This window comes from Oenanthe melanoleuca, unplaced genomic scaffold (genome assembly GCF_029582105.1).
Source record: "Oenanthe melanoleuca isolate GR-GAL-2019-014 unplaced genomic scaffold, OMel1.0 S001, whole genome shotgun sequence".
In the NCBI taxonomy this organism is placed as follows: domain Eukaryota; kingdom Metazoa; phylum Chordata; class Aves; order Passeriformes; family Muscicapidae; genus Oenanthe; species Oenanthe melanoleuca.
In genome coordinates this window covers 7077244-7083555 of record NW_026612650.1, presented here as the reverse complement: position 1 = coordinate 7083555, position 6312 = coordinate 7077244, and positions in this window count along the sequence as shown.

Here is a 6312-nt window from a genome sequence, read left to right as displayed (position 1 = left end):
TCTGGGTCAGGCTTTCGTATGTAGCAGAGCAGCTCCCTCACTGCAATCTATTGAGAATCAGCCCTCGACACAAGCTTTTGTGGGCGGCCTGATGCTCCGGCGCGAGGGTGTGACGGCGCTTCCTCCTCCTTCCTCCTCCCCCTCAGCCTCTCTCAGTGGGCCGAGGCTAACAGAGGGCCCCACTTGCGCAGGGTGTCCTCGCTAGCAGGGTCCGCCCTCGCGCCCTCCTCCACGCGCGTCCCAGGCCCGATACGCGGGGCGGGGCCTTGGCTGCGCAGGCACGGGCAGGTTTCCCTTCACCACACGCATGCACAGTGTAAAGGGGATCTGTCCTCTGCCATCTCCAGGTGGGAAGGTAGACCTGGTGTCTCTCGGCCGCAGGGCCCGGCTGGGCTGGGCCAGCCTGAGCAGTTGTGCCTTGTGCCCCTTGTGCGTCGTCCACATGCATCGCGGTCAGTGATGGGGAGGGCAAGAGAGGCGCGCGCGGTGTCCCGTCTAGTGCCTTCTTGTCCTGGCGGTTGCTGGGTTCACCAGGCCTCCTCGAACGGACTTGGCCGCCTGGCGAAGGGAAACCGGCTACACCTGTTGCCGCCAGCCAGTCGTTTTTGGTGGCTGATGTCAGGGTAGACCTGTTGCCTGCCACCTACCCTAGTCTTTTTTGGCTGATAGTTGGGTAGACAAGTTGCCGTCGGCTGGTCTTAGTCTTTGCTGGACCACTGCCCTCCGCCTGCCATAGTCTGCGGGCCGATAGCCGGGTAGACCTGTTACCTTCCACCCGTCTTACTCTGGCAGCTAATGGCGGGGTAGACCTGTTGCCCTCGGCTGCCCATACTGCTGAGCAATGGTGCCAAGTCTCATCCATCGGACCAGTGGCCCCCTTGCTCTGGCCCGCCCGGCGTGCACGCCTTTGGCAGGCGGCCTGCACGTCCCGCAGCCCCCGTGCACACACAGCAGCGCTCACACTCCTGCTCACGCCTGCTCTTCCCCCCAGAAAGCTGCTACGTCAAGGCGTCCGACTTTCGCTCCCAGCCTAAGCCGCTGGCCCTACCAGCTCCACGCCCCAGCCCCAGCCCCAGCCTGCTGCACTGATATCCTGCCCGCACCCACTTCTCCAATCACTCCCCAAGAGGAGCTGGCAGTGCTCCCACGCCCCCTCCCTGTACCCGAATACACAGCAGACCGGCACACATCTTGACCCTACCTCCTCTTGGAATTTCCATCTGCACACCGCTGGAATCCAGGAGTTGCTAGCGGAGTGCGTGCTTCTCTGTATCTTTTTTGCCTTTCTCTCTGTGTCTTTTTCTAATTTCCTCCTCTTGCTAATTTTCAGTAACTTAAAATTGAACAAGCAAAGGGTTTGTGAAGTTCAATGGGCCAAGTTAATGCTTTGAGAAGTGTTTTTTTGTTGACTGAATATCGTATTACACCTTTTGACAGTTTCTCTGATTTTCTAAAGTTGCAAGTGAAGGCTGTTTTATTGTTTTGGCTTCTTGAGGATCTCTTGTCCACAAGTACATCCAGTACATCCAACTCAGAGGACACAAACAACTGTAATTGCATTTAAATGTCTCCTTGACAGAGTTGTTTGGGGGATGGGAGTCAGAGCTTGTTTGTCCTGCTTGGCACAGCCCAGGCAGAGCTTGCACAGCCACATTCCACACTCCATTTCCACCTGGAGCTGCTGGTGCCTCTGAGTTCTGCTTCCCCAGCCCCAGGAATGCTCTCCTTGTCTGCCCATTCCCCCACGCTCTCTGGGCAGGGATGGCCTCAGTGGGGGCTGCTGACATCCTCAGCGCCTTGGAGGATGCTGCTGAATTTGACTGCTCCAGGGGCTTGTTCAGCCTTCAGCTCTTGAGTTCAGGAATTCAGTGCCCCAGGGCTGTTAACCTTCAGAACACCTTAACAAGCCAAGCCTCTGGGAATAATTTGATTTAAGTTTTCATATCTTTTGTAGTTAGACAGATTTCAAAAATGTCTTCAAAGTGAATGTATTCTATTTACAAAGACAGTGAGAAAACTTTTTTCAGGTCCTGTTTAGGTTTTTTTCCCTTTTAATACATTGATATGTTGTCCTGGGTTGGTGTTTTTGACTGACTCCTCACCCTGCCCCCCTTGGCCATGAAGCTGTCTGCTCCCGGGGGAGGGGCCGCCTGGGCTCGGCTCTGTGGACTGGCCTTGGTTTTTTTCTTCTTGCGGTGGCTCGCTTGGCTCTGGCTGCTGCTGCTTGTGGCTTTTCACTGCTGTGGTAGTAGTTCGTTGCCTGGTTTGTTAGTTAGCTGTTTTTTTCTTGATTTTTTGGCTTTATATTGCTTGAATTATTTGTTTTAGCTTGCTGTTGTTTAAGGCTTGCTGGCTGGCTTTTTTTCTTCCTTTCTCTCTCTCTCCCTCTCCCTTCCCCCCCCCTCACCTCCCGAGGATCAGCACCAGCTCGCTCCAGAGAAACTCTGCGGCCTGCCTCTGGACACCGGCCTGCCTCTGGACACCGGCCAGAGAAGCATCTCGTCCTTCTAGTGAAGATGGAATCGTCCACGTCTCTTTTTCTCTCTCGGTGAAAATTTTTTTTGTCATCTGGATCTGTGCTGGGAAGTGTTTCCCTTGTATGTGTTAATAAATAGGTTTTTTCCACTTTTCCCCCTGAGTGAAATATTTTTTCTTAAGTCCAGTGGGATAAAGAATTGGGGGTTTATTCCCTGGGGAGCTCTTCTGGGGGTTTTTTCCCCTAAGTTTGTCCAAACTAGGACATTTCTTATTTGGTGGCCCGTACCGCGAAGGAGAAAGTGGAAAAAACTTTAATAACATCTTGTTTTTAATTTGCCTGTATTGATATCAGTATGTTTTTTGAAGCCATGATGTCTTTTGGATTGGAAGCCTGCCTGTATGTTTGCTCTTTAGAGTTTTTTGAAATCTTAATACCCTTGTGGTCTTTGGGCCTGTTCTCTTACTCGGAGATAGCCCCAGTGTTGTCTCTAGCACATAGTTTTTTCATTAAAGGGGTATTAACCAAAATACTCATTGGGCTAGGCTTGGTTGTTATGATCTGCCAGAAGTTTATGAGGGTGTTAGAATCCACTTCAGGGATGTACAAGTCGTGGTTTGTGTTGTGCACTCAATTCATTAGAGGAGAAGCAAGCAAAGAGGATTTCTTGCCTTTATTTTCCTTCTTCTCCCCTGAATTATTTACATCGCTGTTAGAAAATGTTCAGCTCTCCCTGAGTGTAAAGGAAACCATCTTTCTGGTATTTAATTTAGTAAGTTTTTTCTATACTGTCTGCAGTTTATACAGAATGAAAGCTGAGATTTCTAGGGATGCAGGTGTTACAACCCCTGATTTGGTAGCAAAGCAGAGTAGGAAGAATTCTGATTGGGTTGGCAAATGGGAGGAACTGGGCCAAATTCTAAAAGAGTTTTCTGAACCTATAATCTGGGATTTTTCATCTGAACAAATTCAAGACCCAGTCAAGATTGCAAAGTACTTAAAAGAAAAGTGTCAGGACAATTCTAAGGAAAAGAAAATCACTGCAGTGAGCTGGGCTCTGGCGTACGCTTATCGAACCCTGTTAGATAGTGTAGGACAACAAACAAAGGAGAGGGAACAGGGAGATAACGTAGCTACTATTCCAGTTACTCAGACTGCAGTTAACACCTCAGGCTCCAGGACAGGGGCAAAATTAGACAGCAAGCTTCAACCTATGTCTGTGGCTACCAGTACCAGGAGTAGAAAGTGCACAAAGAAAACAGATCGGCCGGGGGAGGATGATGATGAGGAAGATGCAGGAGAAGGACCTTCAACTCCCCCTGATGTAAAATCTGAAGCTAAAGTGACTGATGGGAGATCAGAAACTAATAATGAGTCCCTTTCCCTGAAAGATCTTCGTGGTCTAAGAAAAGACTATACAAGGCGACCTGATGAATCCATAATTAGTTGGCTAGTCCGGCTTTGGGATGCAGCAGGTGACGCAACCATCCTGGATGGCACGGAAGCAAGACATTTGGGATCCCTGTCTCAAGATCCAGTCATCGATCAAGGTATGATGAGGGAAGCTAATCCTCAGAGCCTCTGGTCACGTGTATTGAACAGTGTGGCACAAAGATATCTCTGCGCTGATGACCTGTACATGCAGCAGACCAGATGGAAAACCATCGAGCAGGGAATCCAAAGTTTGAGAGAGATGGCGGTGACAGAAATTATTTTCTCAGATGACGTAACAACTAGAAATCCAGATCTGGTACCATGCACACCGATTATGTGGAGGAAGCTTGTGAGGCTTGGACCATCTGAATATGCCTCAGCTCTTGCAATCATGAAACGAGAAGACATATACGAGACAGTGCTTGATATGGCAAAGAAGCTTCGGGCGTACGCTGATGCTGTGCATGGCCCAACGCATGCCAGGATTGCAGCCGTAGAAACACGTTTACAGAACTTGGAGGATAAGTTGGAGGAAAACCATAAGAAGCTGAGAGAGGAAATCAAGGAGGATCTCCTCCAAATCTCAGCTGTGCAAATCGGACGTCCTGGCAGTCAACGCAGACGCTCCTCTGCTGAGGAGAGAAGGTACACCCCACGTGCGGAGTTGTGGTTTTCCTTGCATGACTGCAGAGAAAACATGAAGAGGTGGGATGGAAAGCCCACAGCTGTTCTGGCACGACGAGTGCGTGATTTGAAGGAAGACAAGGCTCAACAAGAAGGTTCCATCAGAAAGAGAGCAGCTCCAGTCGCCCGGAATCACAGTGCCACGTATGAGGAGGATGATGACAACATGTCCGATTCACTTGAAGGAACTTCTAAGACCTATGCCCCCGTCAAAAAGGATAAACAGGCTTAGGGAGACCCTGCCTCTAGCCAGGGTCAGGCCAGGGAAAACCGAGTGTTTTGGACCATGTGGATTCGGTGGCCTGGCACATCGGAACCACAGGAGTATGAAGCTTTAGTGGACACTGGATCGCAATGTACTATATTTCCATCAGGATGTGTCAGAGAAGAGACCGTTTCTATTGCTGGTGTAACAGGTGGATCACAGGACTTTACCATAGTGGAAGCGGAAATGAGTCTAACTGGAGGAGAGTGGAAGAGATACCCGATTGTGACTGGCCCAGAGGCCCCGTGTATTTTGGGAATAGATTTCCTTTGAAGCGGGTATTTTAAGGACCCAAAAGGCTTCAAGTGGGCATTTGGGATAGCGACTGTGATGGCGGAGAGAATCCAGCAATTGAACACCCTGCCCGGACTATGTGAGAATCCAATTGCCGTGGGACTCCTGAGGGTAGAGGAGCAGAGAGTACCGATTGCCACTTCAATAGTACATCGCCGGCAATATAGGACAACTCGGGATGCTGTGATCCCGATCCATAAGATGATCCGGGAGCTGGAGATCCAAGGGGTGGTCAGCAAAACCCACTCACCCTTCAACAGTCCCATCTGGCCTGTGCGCAAGTCTGACGGAGAATGGAGATTGACTGTGGACTATCGTGCCTTGAATGAAGTGACTCCACCGCTGAGCGCTGCCGTGCCGGACATGCTGGAGCTGCAGTACGAGCTGGAGTCCAAGGCAGCAAGGTGGTATGCCACCATTGACATCGCCAATGCGTTTTTCTCCATTCCTTTGGCAGCAGAATGCAGGCCTCAGTTTGCTTTCACCTGGAGGGGCGTGCAGTACACCTGGAACCGACTGCCCCAGGGGTGGAAGCACAGTCCCACCATCTGCCATGCTGATCCAGGCTGCACTGGAAAAGGGTGAGGCTCCAGAACATTTGCAGTACATCAATGACATCATTGTGTGGGGAAACACAGCAGAAGAAGTGTTTGAGAAAGGAAAGGAAATTATCCGAATTCTCCTGGAAGCCGGTTTTGCCATCAAAAAGAATAAAGTTAAGGCACCTGCTCGTGAGATCCAGTTCCTAGGAGTGAAGTGGCAAGATGGAAGACGTCAGATTCCTACTGATGTTATTAATAAAATCACAGCTATGTCTCCACCTACTAACAAGAAGGAGACACAAGCTTTCTTGGGTGCTATAGGCTTTTGGAGAATGCATATCCCCGAGTACAGTCAGATTGTGAGCCCTCTTTACCAGGTTACTCTGAAGAAGAATGATTTTCATTGGGGCCCAGAACAACAACAAGCCTTCATCCAGATTAAACAAGAGATCGCCCATGCAGTAGCTCTTGGTCCCGTCAGGATGGGGCCAGATGTGAAGAATGTGCTCTATTCTGCAGCTGGAAACCACGGTCTGTCTTGGAGTCTGTGGCAGAAGGTGTCAGGTGAGACCCGAGGCTGAACCCTGGGATTCTGGAGCAGAAGTTACAGAGGGTCT